Consider the following 20,470-nt stretch of genomic DNA (forward strand, 5'->3'; position numbering starts at 1 on the left):
GCTACGGCAGAAGCGCCTGCTCTCTGGGCATGCTACAACAGAAGCGCCTGCTCTCTGGGTGTGCTACAGAAGAAGCGCCTGCTCTCTGGGCATGCTGCAGCAGAAGTGCCTGCTTTCTGGGCGTGCTACAGCAGAAGCGCCTGCTCTCTGGGCATGCTGCAGCAGAAGCGCCTGCTCTCTGGGCATGCTGCAGCAGAAGCGCCTGCTCTCTGGGCATGCCGCAGCAGAAGCGCCTGCTCTCTGGGCATGCTAGAGCAGAAGCGCCTGCTCTCTGGGCATGCCACAGCAGAAGCGCCTGCTCTCTGGGCATGCTACAACAGAAGCGCCTGCTCTCTGGGCATGCTACAGCAGAAGCGCCTGCTCTCTGGGCGTGCTAAGGCAGAAGCGCCTGCTCTCTGGGCATGCTACAACAGAAGCGCCTGCTCTCTGGGCATGCTACAGCAGAAGCGCCTGCTCTCTGGGCGTGCTAAGGCAGAAGCGCCTGCTCTCTGGGCGTGCTACAGCAGAAGCGCCTGCTCTCTGGGCAGCGCCTGCTCTCTAGGCGTGCTTCAGCAGAAGCGCCTGCTCTCTGGGCATGCTACAGCAGAAGCGCCTGCTCTCTGGGCGTGCTACAGTAGAAGCGCCTGCTCTCTGGGCATGCTACAGTAGAAGCGCCTGCTCTCTGGGCGTGCTACAGTAGAAGCGCCTGCTCTCTGGGCATGCTACAGTAGAAGCGCCTGCTCTCTGGGCGTGCTACAGTAGAAGCGCCTGCTCTCTGGGCATGCTACAGTAGAAGCGCCTGCTCTCTGGGCGTGCTACAGAAGAAGCGCCTGCTCTCTGGGCGTGCTGCAGCAGAAGCGCCTGCTCTCTGGGCATGCTACAGCAGAAGCGCCTGCTCTCTGGGTGTGCCGCAGAAGAAGCGCCTGCTCTCTTGGCATGCTGCAGCAGAGGCGCCTGCTCTCTTGGCATGCTGCAGCAGAAGCGCCTGCTCTCTGGGCATGCCGTAGCAGAAGCGCCTGCTCTCTGGGCGTGCTACAGAAGAAGCGCCTGCTCTCTGGGCGTGCTACAGCAGAAGCGCCTGCTCTCCGGGCATGCTGCGGCAGAAGCGCCTGCTCTCCGGGCGTGCTACAGCAGAAGCGCCTGCTCTCCGGGCGTGCTACGGCAGAAGCGCCTGCTCTCCGGGCATGCTACAGCAGAAGCGCCTGCTCTCTGGGCATACTACAGAAGAAGTGCCTGCTCTCTGGACATGCTACAGCAGAAGCGCCTGCTCTCTGGGCGTGCTACAGCAGAAGCGCCTGCTCTCTAGGCGTGCCACAGCAGAAGCGCCTGCTCTCTGGGCATGCTACAGCAGAAGCGCCTGCTCTCTGGGCGTGCTACAGCAGAAGCGCCTGCTCTCTGGGCGTGCTACGGCAGAAGTGCCTGCTCTCTGGGTGTGCTACAGCAGAAGCGCCTGCTCTCTGGGCATGCTACAGTAGAAGCGCCTGCTCTCTGGGCATGCTGCAGTAGAAGAGCCTGCTCTCCGGGCATGCTACAGCAGAAGCACCTGCTCTCCGGGCGTGCTACAGTAGAATTGCCTGCTCTCTGGGTGTGCTACAGTAGAAGCGCCTTCTCTCTGGGCGTACTACAGTAGAAGCGCCTGCTCTCTGAGCATGCTACAGTAGAAGCGCCTGCTCTCTGAGCATGCTACAGCAGAAGCACCTGATCTCTGGGCATGCTACAACAGAAGCGCCTGCTCTCTGGGCATGCTACAGCAGAAGGACCTGCTCTCTGGGCATGCTAAAGCAGAACGGCCTGCTCTCTGGGCATGCTTCAGCAGAAGCGCCTGCTCTCTGGGCATGCTAAAGCAGAAGGGCCTGCTCTCTGGGCATGCTACAACAGAAGCGCCTGCTCTCTGGGCATGCTAAAGCAGAAGGACCTGCTCTCTGGGCCTTCTACAACAGAAGCGCCTGCTCTCTGGGCATGCTACAGCAGAAGTGCCTGCTCTCTGGGCATGCTACAACAGAAGGGCCTGCTCTCTGGGCATGCTAAAGCAGAAGGGCCTGCTCTCTGGGCATGCTACAGCAGAAGCACCTGCTCTCTGGGCATGCTACAGCAGAAGCGCCTGCTCTCTGGGCCTGCTCTCTGGGCATGCTACAGCAGAAGCACCTGCTCTCTGGGCATGCTACAGCAGAAGCGCCTGTTCTCTGGGCATGCTACAGAAGAAGCAGCTGCTTTCCGGGCATGCTACAGCAGAAGCGCCTGTTCTCTGGGCATGCCACAGCAGAAGCAGCTGCTTTCCGGGCATGCTACAGCAGAAGCGCCTGCTCTCTGGGCATGCTACAGCAGAAGCGCCTGCTCTCTGGGCCTGCTCTCTGGGCATGCTACAGCAGAAGCACCTGCTCTCTGGGCATGCTACAGCAGAAGCGCCTGTTCTCTGGGCATGCTACAGAAGAAGCAGCTGCTTTCCGGGCATGCTACAGCAGAAGCGCCTGTTCTCTGGGCATGCCACAGCAGAAGCAGCTGCTTTCCGGGCATGCTACAGCAGAAGCGCCTGCTCTCTGGGCATGCTACAGAAGAAGCAGCTGCTTTACGGGCATACTACAGCAGAAGCGTCTGCTCTCCAGGCATGCCACAGCGGAAGCGCTTGCTCTCCGGGCATGCTACAGCAGAAGTGCCTGCTCTCTGGGCATGCTACAGCAGAAGCGCCTGCTCTCTGGGCATGCTACAGCGAAAGCGCCTGCTCTCCGGACATGCTACAGCAGAAGCGCCTGCTCTCCGGGAATGCTACAGCAGAAGCGCCTGCTCTCCAGACATGCTACAGCAGAAGCGCCTGCTCTCCGGGCATGCCACAGCGGAAGCGCTTGCTCTCTGGGCATGCTACAGCAGAAGCGCCTGCTCTCTGGGCATGCTTCAGCAGAAGCGCCTGCTCTCTGGGCATGCTTCAGCAGAAGCACCTGCTCTCTGGGCATGCTACAGCAGAAGCGCCTGCTCTCCGGACATGCTACAGCAGAAGCGCCTGCTCTCCGGGAATGCTACAGCAGAAGCGCCTGCTCTCCGGGCATGCTACAGCAGAAGCGCCTGCTCTCCGGGCATGCTACAGCAGAAGCGCCTGCTCTCTGGGCATGCTACAGCAGAAGCGCCTGCTCTCTGGGCATGCTACATCAGAAGCACCTGCTCTCCGGACATGCTACAGCAGAAGCCCCTGCTCTCTGGGAATGCTACAGCAGAAGCGCCTGCTCTCCGGGCATGCTACAGCAGAAGCGCCTGCTCTCTGGGCATGCTACAGCAGAAGCGCCTGCTCTCTGGGCATGCTATAGCAGAAGCGCCTGCTCTCTGGGCATGCTTCAGCAGAAGCGCCTGCTCTCTGGGCATGCTTCAGCAGAAGCGCCTGCTCTCTGGGCATGCTATAGCAGAAGCGCCTGCTCTCCGGACATGCTACAGCAGAAGCGCCTGCTCTCCGGGAATGCTACAGCAGAAGCGCCTGCTCTCCGGGCATGCTACAGCAGAAGCGCCTGCTCTCCGGGCATGCTACAGCAGGAGCGCCTGCTCTGACGCATTACCTCCGCCAAATGAGTGCTATCCCTAGCTCAGCAGGGACATACGCAGTGGTTTGTGAAAACACCACCAAACATTCCTCCACTATGCAAGGCAGAGAAGCTTTACCATCTGCTGCAACAAGAGGTCCAGGCGTTGCTGTCCAAGGGAGCAGTGGAGACGGCCACAGTCACACAGCAAAGATCAGGAGTCTACTCCAAATACTTACTGGTAAGAAAAAACTCAGGCGGTTGGAGGCTCATTTTAGACATAAGGGTACTGAACACGTTTTTAAAAGCACAGACTTTTAGCATGGTTATGCTGCAGCGGGTCCTGTCTGAACTGCAGCAGGGAGACTTTATGGCATGCCTCGACCTGCAGGATGCATATGTTCACATTCCTATTAACCACCAACACCACCGCTACCTGCAGTTTGTCGTGGCTGGAGTCCATTATCAATTCAATGCTCTTCCCTTTGAACCTATGGTCAGCCCCACAAGTGTTTACCAAATGCCTCGTTCCAGTGATGGCACATCTTCGCCGAGCGGGCATTCACATCTACCCATATCTAGACGACTGGTTAGTGAGAGCACCTTCTTACACTGCGGCGGCACACAGCACTTCTTCAACCATCCGCTGTTTGCAGTCCCTCAGTTTCTCAATCAACTTCCCAAAGTCTTGCCTCGTTCCTGCACAGCAGGTGTTATAACCCAACACACTAACCTGCTCAGCAACTCTGTCAGAGGAACGGGTGATCACCCTCCTCTGCATGGTGAACCAAAGAGACACTTCAGTGGCTGTTTCAGTCTGCAGTTACACTGTGTTCTTGCGTTTCCCCCTACTCAACCACTGCAGGCTACGCATGCACCATCTACAAGAGCTCCTGGACATTCAATGGGTGCAAGTGTCCGGGTCTTGGGAGGGCCCATCCCACGCACACAGCAATTCAGGAACAGTTTCCACTGGCTACCCAATCAGCAGGTCACCACAGAAGCCTCTCTGGAGTCCCGGGGAGCTCACTCAAGAGACCTTCATGCCAGAGGTCTCTGGATGGGGAAGAGAAAATTCTTCACATAAATCTCTTGGAGTTGTGTGCTGTTTTCTAGGCACTCAGATCCTCCTTCCACGACTCTGTGGAAAGGTTGTGTGGATCTTCATGGACAACACTACCACAATGTTCTACGATGTTCTACATCCGCAAACAAGGAGGTGCAAGGTCTCCACACCTGTCAACAGAGGAGGGGACGTTTCTGTATGCGTTCCCACCCATCCCTCTGGTGGCACGAGTGATAAGTGTCTTCAGGCTATATCGGTGCAAACTAATTTTTGTGGCCCCTGCATGACCGAGGCAGTTTTGGTACTCAGACCTCCTCGCTCTCTCCTCCGAGACTCCAAACACGATGAACCCTCATTCACAAACAAGGGGAAGTGCTTCCTCACGAACCGGCCTTGCTCAATCTGATGGCCTGGCTCCTGTGTTACTAGAATTTGGGTAAATCCCACTTCCTCAAGACTGTTAGGAGGTCCTGGCTTATGCATGTGCTCTCTCCACAGTGGCCCGTTACAGGAGCAAATGGAAGAGGTTTCAAATCTTGTGCAAAGCACTCATGTTACAACAAAAAAACATCCAGGCACAGGACATACTGCCATTCGTACTGTCACTGGCGACAGCTGGTTTAGCGCACTCCTCTATGAAAGTGCACTTGGCTGCCATCTAGAGGTGCAATAGTTCCCTTGGCGCTCCTTCCCTCTGGTCCCACAGACTAGTGAAGGAATTTCTAAAAGGCCTGTTTCGTTCCTTCCGGCCTGTCAGACGACCAGCCCCAGCCTTGGAACTCAACGTAGTCCTCTCCAGACTCATGAAGCCTCTCTTGGAAAGCTGCTTTTCTTATAGCCATAACATCCACCCGTAAAGTCAGCGAGATACAATCCAATGCACCCTACTTATCATTTCACAAATCCAAGGTCATCATGTGCACTCACCCTACATTTGTGCCTAAGATGCCACCCACTTTCCACCTCAACAAACCGATGCTGCTTCTAGTTTTCTTTGGTTCTCCAACCTCTGCAGCTGAGCGTTCAGTACACTCTTTAGACGTTGTGCGGGCTCTGAAGTATTACGTCGCCTGCACAAAGTCTTTCCGTTAAACCTCTTAGCTCTTTGTGGCGTTTGGTCCCGCTGGAGCAGGAACAGCGTTTTCCAAACCTTCCCTTTCCAGATGAATATCAGCGTGCATCTCAATCGGCCACCTACAAGCTGGCAGGTCACGGCCAGGGAAACCCAGAGCACACTCTACTAGAGCAGTAGCCGCCATGACGGCTTCTGGGACCCCCTTGCTGGACATTTGCAGGGCAGCCACGTGCAGGTTGGTGCATACATTTACCAGGTTCCACTGTGTCGAGTCCAGTGTTGGCCATTCTGTTCTTCATAACCTGTTTGTGTGAGGTTAGTAGGTCTCCAGTGGTAAGTGTTTCTTACAAGGAGCTTGCCTTCGCCCGTTATTCTTACATGGTACTGCTTTGTAATCTATTCACATCATGTGAATCTTTGAAAGATCCAATGCTGGAGAAGGAATAAGTTATTTACACGCAACTCCTGTTTTCCAGCACTCGTAACTTTCATAGATTCACATGTAACCCTGCCGCCTACCCTACATTGCTCGTCTTTTGGCTCTTACTGCGACTCACGTGCCCTGCCAAATCTGAAGATGGCCACCAGGGGTGGAGCTAAGGGAGCCTTTTCAATTGGCTGTGAGCAGTCTGACCCAAATGTGACTATACTAGAGCACAAAAGTGATTGAAATTAAACTGCTCTGTGTTACCGAGGATCCCCAGCCTGATGACAGGGTATATGCACAGCATGTGAATCTATGAAAGATACCAATACTGGAGAACAGGAGTTACAGGTAAGTACCTTATTTCTTTCCCCCTTTAAATTCAATTCCTCTACACCCCCTAGCACTCCCTCCTAGACCTTGCAGGTTGTTCCTATGGATGGCACGCTCACTGCCACAAGCTCCATTTTGTTCCTTCGGGTTTGGAGAGTGAGATAAAGAAGGCGTGGCACTTTGAGTCACATGACCTCTGGGTGTATCTAATCAGGGCAGTGTCTTCCACTGTTGTAAAATGCCTCTCCTCGCCTGTCACATTTCTTTCCCCATGAAACTCAAGACGACCAATGGAACTCCACTTCCCTCAGATGCATACCACAAGAAGAGCAGCGCCAGATGGTGGTAGATTTTCTCCTGAATGCTTGTGGCCCTACATCGGGGAGAGTGAACGGATTTGCAGTAATCAAAGCATAAAGGCATTCTCTTGCCCCTCAAGGTGGGACTGACTAACCATGCACTGCTCCCTTGATGTTTCAGTGTGTTGTGCTCTGGGTATGTGTCCAGACAGCCACCATCGTGATCCCTCACTGACATCTGCTCATCAGGACTCATTTACTGAAACATCCTCAGGAACTTGGTTGCTTGTATGCTGCACGGTGTGTGGGTCGCATTATCCTGCTTCCGGTACTCCATCCCTACTAGGCTTCTCAGGGCTCATTTACTAAAACATTTTCAGATTCTTTGTTGCTTGTATGCCACGCTGTGTGCGGGCCGCAGTATCCCGCTCCTACTATTCCACCCTACTAGGCTCCTCAGTGCTCATCTACTAAAACATCCTCAGGTTCTTGGTTGCTTGTATGCTGCGCGGTGTGTGGGTTGCAGCATCCCGCTCCTGCTAGTCCCCCTCTACTAGGCTCATCAGAACTCACCTACTGAAACATCTTCAGATTCTTGGTTGCTTGTGTGCTGAGCGGTGCGTGAGCTGCGGTATCGCTCTCCTGCTACTCCACCTCTACTAGGCTCCTCAGGGCTCATCTACTGAAACATCCTCATGTTCTTGGTTGCTTGTATGCTGCATGGTCTGTGGGCCACAGTATCCCGCTCCTGCTAGACTCGTCTACTAAAACATCCTTTGATTCTTGGTTGCTTGTATGCTGCACAGTGTGTGGGCCGCAGTATCCCACTCTTGCTTCTCCACCCCTACTAGGCTCCTCAGGACTCATCTACTAAAACATCCTCAGATTCTTGGTTGCCTGTATGCTGCACGGTGTGTGGGTGCAGTATACCACTCTTGCTACTCCACCCCTACTAGGCTCCTCAGGACTCATCTACTAAAACATCCTCAGAATTCTTGGTTGCCTGTATGCTGCACAGTGTGTAGGCCGCAGTATACCACTCTTGCTACTCTACCCCTACTAGGCTCCTCAGGACTCATCTACTAAAACATCCTCCGATTCTTGCTTGTATGCTGTGAGGTGTGTGGGCCACAGTATCCCACTCTTGCTACCCCACCCCTACTAGGCTCCTCAGGACTCATCTACTAAAACATCCTCAGATTCTTGGTTGCTTGTATGCTGCACGGTGTGTGGGCTGCAGTATGCCACTCTTGCTACTCCACCCCTACTAGGTTCCTCAGGACTATGATTCTTGATTGCTTGTATGCTGCATGGTGTGTGGGCCACAGTATCCCACTGTTGCTACTGCAACCCTACTAAGCTCCTCAGGACTCATCTACTAAAACATCCTCCGATTCTTGCTTGTGTGCTGTGAGGTGTGTGGGCCACAATATCCCACTCTTGCTACTCCACCCCTATTAGGCTCCTCAGGACTCATCTACTAAAACATCCTCAGATTCTTGGTTTCCTGTATGCTGCACGGTGTGTGGGTGCAGTACACCACTCTTGCTACTCCACCCCTACTAGGCTCCTCAGGACTCATCTACTAAAACATCCTCCGATTCTTGGTTGCTTGTATGCTGCACGGTGTGTGGGCCACAGTATCCCACTCTTGCTACTCCACCCCTACTAGGCTCCTCAGGACTCATCTACTAGAACATCCTCCGATTCTTGGTTGCCTGTATGCTGCACGGTGTGTGGGTGCAGTATACCACTCTTGCTACTCCACCCCTACTAGGCTCCTCAGGACTCATCTACTAAAACATCCTCAGAATTCTTGGTTGCCTGTATGCTGCACAGTGTGTAGGCCGCAGTATACCACTCTTGCTACTCTACCCCTACTAGGCTCCTCAGGACTCATCTACTAAAACATCCTCCGATTCTTGCTTGTATGCTGTGAGGTGTGTGGGCCACAGTATCCCACTCTTGCTACCCCACCCCTACTAGGCTCCTCAGGACTCATCTACTAAAACATCCTCAGATTCTTGGTTGCTTGTATGCTGCACGGTGTGTGGGCTGCAGTATGCCACTCTTGCTACTCCACCCCTACTAGGTTCCTCAGGACTATGATTCTTGATTGCTTGTATGCTGCATGGTGTGTGGGCCACAGTATCCCACTGTTGCTACTGCAACCCTACTAAGCTCCTCAGGACTCATCTACTAAAACATCCTCCGATTCTTGCTTGTGTGCTGTGAGGTGTGTGGGCCACAATATCCCACTCTTGCTACTCCACCCCTATTAGGCTCCTCAGGACTCATCTACTAAAACATCCTCAGATTCTTGGTTTCCTGTATGCTGCACGGTGTGTGGGTGCAGTACACCACTCTTGCTACTCCACCCCTACTAGGCTCCTCAGGACTCATCTACTAAAACATCCTCCGATTCTTGGTTGCTTGTATGCTGCACGGTGTGTGGGCCACAGTATCCCACTCTTGCTACTCCACCCCTACTAGGCTCCTCAGGACTCATCTACTAGAACATCCTCCGATTCTTGCTTGTATGCTGCACGGTGTGTGGGCCACAGTATCCCACTCTTGCTACTCCACCCCTACTAGGCTCCTCAGGACTCATCTACTAAAACATCCTCCGATTCTTGGTTGCCTGTATGCTGCACGTTGTGTGGGCAGCAGTACACCACTCTTGCTACTCCACCCCTACTAGGCTCCTCAGGACTCATCTACTAAAACATCCTCCGATTCTTGGTTGCTTGTATGCTGCATGGTGTGTGGGCCACAGTATCCCACTCTTGCTACTCCACCCCTACTAGGCTCCTCAGGACTCATCTACTAGAACATCCTCCGATTCTTGCTTGTATGCTGCACGGTGTGTGGGCCACAGTATCCCACTCTTGCTACTCCACCCCTACTAGGCTCCTCAGGACTCATCTACTAAAACATCCTCCGATTCTTGGTTGCCTGTATGCTGCACGCTGTGTGGGCAGCAGTACACCACTCTTGCTACTCCACCCCTACTAGGCTCCTCAGGACTCATCTACTAAAACATCCTCCGATTCTTGGTTGCTTGTATGCTGCACGGTGTGTGGGCCACAGTATCCCACTCTTGCTACTCCACCCCTACTAGGCTCCTCAGGACTCATCTACTAGAACATCCTCCGATTCTTGCTTGTATGCTGCACGGTGTGTGGGCCACAGTATCCCACTCTTGCTACTCCACCCCTACTAGGCTCCTCAGGACTCATCTACTAAAACATCCTCCGATTCTTGCTTGTATGCTGCACGGTGTGTGGGCCACAGTATCCCACTCTTGCTACTCCACCCCTACTAGGCTCCTCAGGACTCATCTACTAAAACATCCTCCGATTCTTGCTTGTATGCTGTGAGGTGTGTGGGTGCAGTACACCACTCTTGCTACTCCACCCCTACTAGGCTCCTCAGGACTCATCTACTAGAACATCCTCCGATTCTTGCTTGTATGCTGTGAGGTGTGGGGGTGCAGTACACCACTCTTGCTACTCCACCCCTACTAGGCTCCTCAGGACTCATCTACTAGAACATCCTCCGATTCTTGCTTGTATGCTGCGAGGTGTGTGGGCAACAGTATCCCACTCTTGCTACTCCACCCCTACTAGGCTCCTCAGGACTCATCTTCTAAAACATCCTCAGATTCTTGGTTGCCTGTATGCTGCACGGTGTGTGGGTGCAGTATCCCACTCTTGCTACTCCACCCCTACTAGGCTCCTCAGGACTCATCTTCTTGGCTGCCCTTTTTGATTTACTTCATGAACAGCTTTGATTGCCCGTAACATTTTAGAATGTTTCTATTTTAATGCCTAATTGTTCTTAATGAGGCGCATTTATGATCATGTGAGGAATTGTAAATGTTTCTTATGTTCGATTATTATTGTTGTATTTGTTTTATATAAAGGTGAAAGGTTTGCTTATAACCCAAAACACATAAATAAATACATCCTAAAATGCACATGACTGCTCATATCTCCAGACACCTCATGGGCAGGATAGGTTTGCAGCACCCTCTTACCAATGTTTCTTTTTTAAATCTCATTTTGGAGTCTACACATTTTTTTGACATAAAGAAGGTAGGGAAAATCAAATAGACACTGATTAAATATTGATGGATGCAGCCCATGAAGACGGGCTGTGGAGGGAGCGCTTGGCACATGCCAATGAAGTGGAGGGGAGGGGGCACCCTCTCTTGACGGGATGCGGCCCATGAAGACGGGCTGTGGAGGGAGCGCTTGGCACATGCCAATGAAGTGGGAAGGAGGGGGCACCCTCTCTTGACGGGATGCGGCCCATGAAGACGGGCTGTGGAGGGAGCGCTTGGCACATGCCAATGAAGTGGGAAGGAGGGGGCAGCCTCTCTTGACGGGATGCGGCCCATGAAGACGGGCTGTGGTTGGAGCGCTTGGCACATGCCATGGAAGTGGGGAGGAGGGGGCACCCTTGCCTGAAAGGATGCGGCCCATGAAGACGTGCTGTGGTTGGAGCGCTTGGCACTGCCATGGAAGTGGGGAGGAGGGGGCACCCTTGCCTGAAAGGATGCGGCCCATGAAGAGGTGCTGTGGTTGGAGCGCTTGGCACTGCCATGGAATTGGGGAGGAGGGGGCACCCTTGCCTGAAAGGATGCGGCCCATGAAGACACGCTGTGGTTGGAGCGCTTGGCACATGCCATGGACGTGGGGAGGAGGGGGCACCCTTGCCTGAAAGGATGCGGCCCATGAAGACGTGCTGTGGTTGGAGCGCTTGGCACTGCCATGGAAGTGGGGAGGAGGGGGCACCCTTGCCTGAAAGGATGCGGCCCATTAAGAGGTGCTGTGGTTGGAGCGCTTGGCACTGCCATGGAATTGGGGAGGAGGGGGCACCCTTGCCTGAAAGGATGCGGCCCATGAAGACACGCTGTGGTTGGAGCGCTTGGCACATGCCATGGACGTGGGGAGGAGGGGGCACCCTTGCCTGAAAGGATGTGGCCCATGAAGAGGCGCTTGGCATATTTTTATTTTTTATTTTATTTATTTATTTGTATCGCGCCAGTCGCCCTCAGGCATCAGGGCACCACATGAAGACACATCAGACAACTAACTAACATGGACATGGGGCCAACGCAAGGGACGCCGGAGGGCTTTGAGCGAAGGGATTGGACCCTTTTAAAAGGAACACAAACAAACCAACAAGGATTGCAAATGTTACAATGCTGCAAAGCACAAATAGCCCTGATTTGAGAAAGTCTTTCAGTAGCCGAAACATGTGTCATCACTAAGGGCAAATCATTAAAACTCAAGTCAATGTCTTAATACAGTCTGGCGCAATTCTTGATTTCTGAGTGGGTGCTGATACTTTACTATTTCCAAGGTGGTTCTGTAGACTTCTTACCACCTACCTCAGACAAGACGCGACAGATCAATAACCACAATAAGAGAAAATATAAACTATCAAAAGTGTTGCCTGACAGAATAGTCTCTCAAAAGAGTCTAATCACGTTCATAACATGGAGATGGGACAATATAAAGACGGTAGTGTAGTTCTGGGAGTTATTTGACGAGGAGGGTTTTCAGCTTTTTCCTGAAGCACAAAAGGTTGGTTTCAAGTCTTAGATCTACAGGCAGACCATTCCATGTGACAGCTGTGGATATGGGAAAGGCCTTGCCCATTCCGTTGGATCTTTTATGGGCGGCTCCTGTGATTTGGCCTCTGTGTTCACATGTTAATAAGCGGCTTGGAACATATCTGGAAATGTTTGATTTGAGGTATGCTGGGGCTTTCCCATAAAGGCATTTATGGACTAGCGTCATGGCCTTGAACAATACCCCATCTTCCACTTTGAGGCAATGAAGTTCCCTTCTGTCATTACTAATGTTTTCGGTCTTGGGTTTCTGCTTGATAATCCTGATGGCATTGTTTTGTGTGTGTTGGAGTTTTGTGGTGCACTATTTATTTACACTAAGCATTAGTGAGTTTCCGTAGTCTAGCCGCGGTAGTATAATTGTTCTGGCTATTGTCGTACAGTTCTCTTCACTAATGTAGAGTTTATCGCTCTTAATAGTCTAAGATGATATAGCCAGTTTTTTGTGACATGCGCGAGATGGAAGCCAAAGATCATTAGCTCGGTTTTCTTGCTGTTAAGGCATAACCAGTTTTGACACATCCATGATTCAATGTGGTTGTATGCTGATGTAACTGAGTTGCTATCCTCGGAGTAGTTTCCACTTAGTTCCAATACTAGCTGGGTGTACTCTGCATAATTGGCGAAGAAGCCCTTGATGTTGTCCAGGACTTCACAGAGTAGTCTTAGGTAAAGGCTGAACAGGAGGGCCGATATGCTGACTCCCTTTGGGGCTCCGCAAAGAATGTCAATTGCTTAGGAGAATTTGTCGCCCCAAGGAACTTTAGATTTCCTATTGGAGAGAAAGGATAGGAGCCATGCAATTGCATCCTCTAAGCAATTAGCAACTTTTTCTAGCGCACGTTTGAAAAGTCCATGATCAAGTAGGTCAAAAGCGGCGCTCAGATCAAATAGCATAAGCATGCCATGGAAATGGGGAGGAGGGGGCACCCTTGCCTGACAGGATGCTGCCCATGAAGACACGCTGTGGTTGGAGCACTTGGCACGTGCCATGGAAGTGGGAGGGAGGGGGCACCCTTGCCTGACGGGATGCGGCCCATGAAGACACGCTGTGGTTGGAGCACTTGGCACGTGCCATGGAAGTGGGAGGGAGGGGGCACCCTTGCCTGACGGGATGCGGCCCATGAAGACACGCTGTGGTTGGAGCGCTTGGCACGTGCCATGGAAGTGGGGAGAAGGGGGCACCCTTTCCTGACAGGATGCGGCCCATGAAGACACGCTGTGAGCACTTGACACATGCCATGGAAGTGGGGAGAAGGGGGCACTCTTGCCTGAACGGGTTGAATTAGAATTTTCGTTTTAACTTTGGCTAATGTTCCTAGAGGCGGGAAGCTTCTGTTCTTGCCCCCAGGATACCCCTCGGAGCTCGTTGCTGTATCTGAAGCTCGGTGCCACCTCCTTCTGGCTGTATCAGCAGGGGGGGCACATGTGTCCGTTTCTGGGATCCGTGCCCATGCCAGTGTGTCCCGGAGATAATGGCTTGGTGTGCCACTCTCCAGGCATGCCACATTGGCACATGCTAATACAATACAGGTAACCAAAAACAGTTCCCTAAATGTGGTCTTCCTGACTCCACTGTCCAGGGAAAAGACCATATACTATATATATTCCATCAAGGAGACCAGCGGTCTCATATTCTTTCTTTAAGAGTGGTGACAAATTGCTTTTTTCCCCAAAACAATATACGCAAACATTATATCCAGTATAAAATATACACTTGGTATTTATTAATTAATTTGGTGTACAATAGAAAATGTAATACAATTTCATAAAAACATTTTTTCTATTTTTCTTTTTTGATAATTCGAACCCTATACGCAGGTCAGAGAAAGTGGACACACTCTAACCACAAACACACCTTAGAAAAACACCATGAAACAACTGAATTGACACACAACAGAGCCAACACTTCAATCCAAAAGAAAGGTCTATGTGTTGTGTTTACAACAAACACAACATGTTTCTGTCGAAAGACCCTTTATGTCAGTCATTCATCAGGGGATATCTTATTCCAATTTGTATTCCAGTGTCCACACACTTGAATCCTGAGGGTTCTTCTTTTTGAAAACACTTCTAAAATCTCATTTCAAAGGTCATTCAATGGGAGATAAACGTTTCAAAGACTTCTTCTCAGTCGGACTCTATAATTTCTTCAAACCCTTCAACTGGTGTCATGCCTGCGCCATGGGTGCATCCATTTACGCTCAATTTGGACTATATGTTTATCATTTATTTACAACAGACTCTTGGATCTATCTATATTTACTTTGGAAACTTTATTTCCCATTTGCGAGACTTTGCTGCTTAATTATTATTTACAACAAACTACGCATACCATATTGCACCTGGCTACAAGCATTGATTCCTGGCTGTTCCTATTGGTTATCAATGGAACTACACCCCCCAGAAGCCCTAGAGACTTGCCCTGCTTCCACCAGCCCAGGAACAGAAAGGGAGGTGGCCGATTGCCTGCAGGTGTGTTTAGCCAGGTGCAACCAATTAGCCTGGCTCTGTGCTGGGCTAGGCAGTATAAAGGCTGCTGCCTGCAAGTGGCTCAGCCTCTTGCATCTGAGAGTTCTTCCTCCAGCTTTTGCTTCTTTCTACGGATCTTGTATGCTGCTTACCTTCACTCCTTCTTGGACCCTGCCTTGTTGCTTGCTCCACCCTGCTGCCTCCAGCCATAGCCTTCCAGGCTCCCTGCCTCACAGCCCTGCTCCTCTGGGCTCTCCACCCTGCAGCTGATCACGCTCTGCTGCCTTCCAGTCTCTGCCCTTGCCCTGTCGGGCTCTCCACATTGCAGCGGATCACGCTCTGCTGCCTTCCAGCCTTCGCCCTTGCCCTGCCGGGCTCTCCACACTGCAGCGGATCACGCTCTGCTGCCTTACAGCCTTCGCCCTTGCCCTGCCGGGCTCTCCACATTGCAGCGGATCACGCTCTGCTGCCTTCCAGCCTTTGCCCTTGCCCTGCCGGGCTCTCCACATTGCAGCGGATCACGCTCTGCTGCCTTCCAGCCTTCGCCCTTGCCCTGCCGGGCTCTCCACATTGCAGTGGATCACGCTCTGCTGCCTTCCAGCCTTCGCCCTTGTCCTACCGGGCTCTCCACATTGCAGCCGATCACGCTCTGCTGCCTTCCAGCCTCCGCCCTTGTCCTACCGGGCTCTCCACATTGCAGCCGATCACGCTCTGCTGCCTTCCAGCCTCTGCCCTTGCCCTGCCGGGCTCTCCACATTGCAGCCGATCACGCTCTGCTGCCTTCCAGCCTCCGCCCTTGCCCTGCAGACCCTCTACATTGCAGCTGATCACGCTCTGCTGCTTTCCTTCCTCAGCCCTTGTCCTCTGGGCTCCCTGCCCTGCAGCCTGCCTCACTCCGGCTGCCTTAGCCCTTGCCTTCCTGGGCTCCCTGCTCTGCAGCCTACCTCTCTCTGGCTACCTACAGCCCTTGTCCTCTGGGCCTTCCTACTTTGCAGCTTATCCCGCTTCGCTGCCTACTACCTACCTTTTCCGCTGGGTTCTCGGCCTAGCAGCTCTCTACAGTCCTCTGCTACCTTCTACGTTCATCGGCCCTGTCCCTCAGGGTTCACTCCTTACTGCCCGGCCCTTACGGGATCCTTGCCGTGCAGTCTGCTTTACTCTGCTGCTCTAAGCCCTTTTCCTCTGGGCTTTCTACCTTACAGTCCTACTCCTGTGGGCTTACTCATTGCTTTTCTCTGCTATCCTATCCTGTTACATGACTTTCCCTTCATTTCCTTCTGCTAGTTTGCTATCACCTCCTTACCTGGATTTGTCTGTAGTATCTTCTCTTGTACTGTTAGTAGACCCTTTTGTACAGAGCTTGTCTGTTGGTTCCCATCAGTCAACCTCTGCCCCTTCCCTTGTCTCGTTTCTACATTACAGACACCCATAGCTGCTGTTCCAAGTCATGAGCAAACAGCGTGGGCCTCTGTTATAGCAAACTGTGCAGAAGGCTAGAGTATTTCCAAGGTTCGTGGAATACTCTTTTCCTATATCTGCATACACCCCAAGAGGGTATTCATTCTGTATCTTTTCCCTTGCTACTCTTGCCTACTCTTCGTTCTCTTTCCTTTCCGCTGTGTGTGTTCGTATCTGTCCACTTTATTTGGCACAACCACCCAAACCCTTTCTGGGTGTCCTGTGCCACTCTTTATAGAGTGCCATCCCTGACAGAATGCAAGAGCAAAAAATGTCTTGTTCCATAGGCTGGAAAGGCACATACAGAACAAAGATGCTTTCCTTTCGGGTAAAGAAACCTTTGCATAAACCTATGGTTTCCCTAAAGACAGCAAACAAGAACCTTAGTTTAAAGGACAGTCTCGCCTCAGTAAACAAAGATTTACAAACACGGTACTATACTCACTGGCTAGCTGACCCTTCTTCCATGTACAATTATTATGACATCTGCGACTATGACCCGCAGTCCTTATCTGTTGCAGAGCTACAGCAAGATAATGAATTCTTATAGATCTTGTTAAACCAAACAGTGAAAGACACTCCTGCGTCTTCTGACAAGCCTTCTAACACCGCAACAGCCAAGGATATAGCACTCATTGTGGGAGACTCTAAACCAGAATACGCTGTTGCCAGAGTGATATGCGCAAGATCAGCTTGGCAAGCTCCCCAGAATGCTGGAAACCCTTATTTGATAGGACAAGGCAGTCATTATCCCGAGGTTTGTGCATCTGGTCCTGGATACACAAGACCTATACTAACCATCGGTTGTCTTAATGCTTCCACAGTATCTACTAACCACAATAACCCTAAGGTCAGTCTTCCCATTGCTACAACCGAATTTTCTGCCACACCAGCTTCTGAAGCTTTAGATCAAACTAATGATACTTACCTGCTACACGAACAACTCCTACGCCTTAAAAGAAAGACCGAAGACCTCTATGATGACTTTGTTTATTTGCATTATCAGAATCTTATGAAGGGACACAAGTCACCAGACCATCTGACACTATGTCCAACACCTGACATCTTATCTTTAGAGATCGACATGATAAGGCCTGGAATTGCCATACAGAAAAGTATACAGACTTATACCAAGCAGATGGAAGACCTAAATATAGCATATGTATCCCTTCTAAAGACTGACACAGCTCTTTCACCTTCCAGCCACAGAAACTCAGGTTGTTGTACTGACAGAAAAGAATTAACTCCTCCGGTGGGTCAAATCACGCACACAGCCATTACACCACAAAACAAGGGTCGTCCTCTGATTGGAAATCCCTCTGAGTCAAGGGATGGTTCCGCCCTCACCTTTGCCTATTGTCCAGTACTCACACTTACAACCTCTTCTGAAATGACAATGGCAGCTGAAGAGACTGGCGCAGTTCACACCGAGCATGCTGAGTTGGCAAGCGGGGCTTGCCAAAGTGTGGCTGTGCTATCAGACCACACTCTTGAGCAATCAACATCTTCAGTTTCTTCGATACCCCCTGAATCACCAGTGGTTGTGGTACCCGATCCACCAGTAGTTGCAACACCTGAACTGTCTGTAGCTGCTACAGCACCCGAACTTTCAACTGCAATCCATGATCTTCCTGCTGCTGTGGTTCCTAAATTCCCTGCCACATTTGGGACTCCTCAAGTCTCTGCTGCAAATCTTGAGGTTGCTATAGCTACTGTGATTCCTGAAGCTACTGCTAATTCTGATGCTCCCGATGCCCAGATTTCTACTTCCTTCGCAGCTGTGCTCGCTGCAGCAGAATCCTCTGCTACACAACCTGATCCCTCAGCACCTTCTCTTCCTGATCCTACATCCGCCATGCTAACTGTTGCAGGGTCAGCGAAGGGTTTTCCTGTTAAGACTACTGCTCCAGTTGTTCCTGCTGGTGTATCTATAGCACTAAGACTGCCAGACTCTACTCTACCAGTCTCAGGTGCGTTCCAGCCTGCTGGCTCTCTCATGACACCCACACACCCAGTTGCTACCGCCTTGATACTCTCTACAGCCATTCAAGACTCTCACCTTGCAACCCGTTTCTGGTGCTTCATGATTTGCCTTTTTGGAGTAAGACTCTTGTACGGTGTGACAGACATTCTTCCTATAGGTCGGTCTTCAGGGGGCCTGGAGAGGGGCATACTGTCATGCCTGCACCATGGGCGCATCCATTTACGCTCAATTTGGACTATATGTTTATCATTTATTTACAACAGACTCTTGGATCTATCTATATTTACTTTGGAAACTTTATTTCCCATTTGCGAGACTTTGCTGCTTAATTATTATTTCCAACAAACTACGCATACCATATTGCACCTGGCTACAAGCATTGATTCCTGGCTGTTCCTATTGGTTATCAATGGAACTACACCCCCCAGAAGCCCTAGAGACTTGCCCTGCTTCCACCAGCCCAGGAACAGAAGGGGAGGTGGCCGATTGCCTGCAGGTGTGTTTAGCCAGGTGCAACCAATTAGCCTGGCTCTGTGCTGGGCTAGGCAGTATAAAGGCTGCTGCCTGCAAGTGGCTCAGCCTCTTGCATCTGAGAGTTCTTCCTCCAGCTTTTGCTTCTTTCTACGGATCTTGTATGCTGCTTACCTTCACTCCTGCTTGGACCCTGCCTTGTTGCTTGCTCCACCCTGCTGCCTCCAGCCATAGCCTTCCAGGCTCCCTGCCTCGCAGCCCTGCTCCTCTGGGCTCTCCACACTGCAGCAGATCACGCTCTGCTGCCTTCCAGTCTCTGCCCTTGCCCTGCCGGGCTCTCCACATTGCAGCGGATCACGCTCTGCTGCCTCCCAGCCTTCGCCCTTGCCCTGCGGGCTCTCCACATTGCAGCGGATCACGCTCTGCTGCCTTCCAGCCTTCGCCCTTGCCCTGCCGGGCTCTCCACATTGCAGCGGATCACGCTCTGCTGCCTTCCAGCCTTCGCCCTTGCCCTGCCGGGCTCTCCACATTGCAGCGGATCACGCTCTGCTGCCTTCCAGCCTTCGCCCTTGCCCTGCCGGGCTCTCCACATTGCAGCGGATCACGCTCTGCTGCCTTCCAGCCTCCGCCCTTGTCCTACCGGGCTCTCCACATGGCAGCCGATCACGCTCTGCTGCCTTCCAGCCTCCGCCCTTGTCCTACCGGGCTCTCCACATTGCAGCCGATCACGCTCTGCTGCCTTCCAGCCTCTGCCCTTGTCCTACCGGGCTCTCCACATTGAAGCCGATCACGCTCTGCTGCCTTCCAGCCTCTGCCCTTGCCCTGCCGGGCTCTCCACATTGCAGCCGATCACGCTCTGCTGCCTTCCAGCCTCCGCCCTTGTCCTATCGGGCTCTCCACATTTCAGCCGATCACGCTCTGCTGCCTTCCAGCCTCCGCCCTTGCCCTGCCGGGCTCTCCACATTGCAGCCGATCACGCTCTGCTGCCTTCCAGTCTCTGCCCTTGCCCTGCCGGGCTCTCCACATTGCAGCCGATCACGCTCTGCTGCCTTCCAGCCTCCGCCCTTGCCCTGCGTACCCTCTACATTGCAGCTGATCACGCTCTGCTGCTTTCCTTCCTCAGCCCTTGTCCTCTGGGCTCCCTGCCCTGCAGCCTGCCTCACTCCGGCTGCCTTAGCCCTTGTCCTCTGGGGCTCCCTGCTCTGCAGCCTACCTCTCTCTGGCTACCTACAGCCCTTGTCCTCTGGGCCTTCCTACTTTGCAGCTTATCCCGCTTCGCTGCCTACTGCCTACCTTTTCCGCTGGGTTCTCGGCCTAGCAGCTCTCTACAGTCCTCTGCTACCTTCTACGTTCATCGGCCCTGTCCATCAGGGTTCACTCCTTACTGCCCGGCCCTTACGGGATCCTTGCCGTGCAGTCTGCTTTACTCTGCTGCCCTAAGCCCTTTTCCTCTGGGCTTTCTACCTTACAGTCCTACTCCTGTGGGCTTACTCATTGCTTTCCTCTGCTATCCTATCCTGTTACACGACTTTCCCTTCATTTCCTTCTGCTAGTTTGCTATCACCTCCTTACCTGGATTTGTCTGTAGTATCTTCTCTTGTACTGTTTGTAGACCCTTTTGTACAGAGCTTGTCTGTTGGTTCCCATCAGTCAACCTCTGCCACTTCCCTTGTCTCGTTTCTACATCACAGACACCCATAGCTGCTGTTCCAAGTCATGAGCAAACAGCGTGGGCCTCTGTTATAGCAAACTGTGCAGAAGGCTA

The sequence above is a fragment of the Ambystoma mexicanum genome, chromosome 12, assembly GCF_040938575.1.
Source record: "Ambystoma mexicanum isolate Mex_15411 chromosome 12, UKY_AmexF1_1, whole genome shotgun sequence".
Classification (NCBI taxonomy): Eukaryota; Metazoa; Chordata; class Amphibia; order Caudata; family Ambystomatidae; genus Ambystoma; species Ambystoma mexicanum.